This window comes from Octodon degus, unplaced genomic scaffold (assembly GCF_000260255.1).
Source record: "Octodon degus isolate 3935 unplaced genomic scaffold, OctDeg1.0 scaffold00072, whole genome shotgun sequence".
In the NCBI taxonomy this organism is placed as follows: domain Eukaryota; kingdom Metazoa; phylum Chordata; class Mammalia; order Rodentia; family Octodontidae; genus Octodon; species Octodon degus.
In genome coordinates, this window is record NW_004524648.1 from 11533079 (window position 1) to 11534135 (window position 1057).

A 1057-nucleotide genomic window follows, 5' to 3' on the forward strand; every position below is an offset into this window, starting at 1 on the left:
GCTGGCATGTGGTGCTGGGGGATTGAACTGCGGTCCCTGTGCTTTGCCAAGCTTGTTCCAAGTAGGTGCTTTAGACCACTGAGACATCTCACCAGCCCTGATTATCTTTCAAAGGAAATCTCGAAGCGGTCAAATATTGGGGCAGTGGCATGACTGTTGTTGGGGGCTTGCAGTCAGCTTTATGTTGAGCATCAAGTGCAAAGAGCCCAGTAGGATGACATAAAATGTTGTGATTCTGGCCAGAAAGGAAGCTGCAATAAAGCTGTGGACTGCAAAGATAGAGCTGAGATCTCCATTGCCCAGGAGGAACAGGAAAATAGAAAAGATGTCCTGAGGGCATCACAGGATGTGGCAGGTTCTCACCCTTTGCAGCCTCAGAATGGGTGAGGGACTTTGCTTTGGGGAGAAAGCCACAGAACTCCAGGTTCCAGAATGGAGGTGGCGGCTACACCAGATTACAGAATGGTGCCAGCATAGAGAATTTGTTCCTCGGTATCAGGGTCAGAGTACTCAGAGATCCAGGCACTTGACCCCTGCAGCCAAGAGAGAAGAAAGCCTGCCCAGTCCTCCAGCTGGCAGCAGACATTGGCATTATCCACGTGGTATTGGTTTTAGGCACATGGAGAATGCAGGAGTTTTGAGGTTAAGAAGGCTTCCACCTAGATTCCAGAAGAAGGCTGGGAGGCCAGGCAATGTGCCCTCGAGAGGGCAGTGTGTGAAGCTGTGAGTGAGAAGCCTATTCAGTGGAAGTCCCAGAAATTTGGAGAAGCCAGGAATGTGGGTCACCTATGGGAAACTTCAGAGAGGGAGCAAAGCCAGCCTGCGAGAGAAGCCATGGGAGCTACAATCAGCAGAAGTGCCATAAGTGCAGAGCCACATGTAGACTGTTGGGACTTTGGCAACTCTTAGAGATGGACTAAAGTGCCTTTTGGATAAAGGGATGTGCATGAGACTTTGTACCGAGGTAGAATGTTATGGTTTGTGTCTAGTTGTCTTCCCAAAGACTCATGAGGGGCGGGGCCAGAGAGGCAAGAACCCTTAAACTGGCCAGCTTGTG

The 1057-nt window shown here is 50.3% G+C and overlaps 1 protein-coding gene across 1 annotated transcript in view; it reads left to right on the top strand.

The window, feature by feature from the left end:
- Slfn5 (schlafen family member 5) overlaps window positions 1-1057 on the top strand; it is a 27010-nt gene that overhangs the window by 20535 nt on the left and 5418 nt on the right.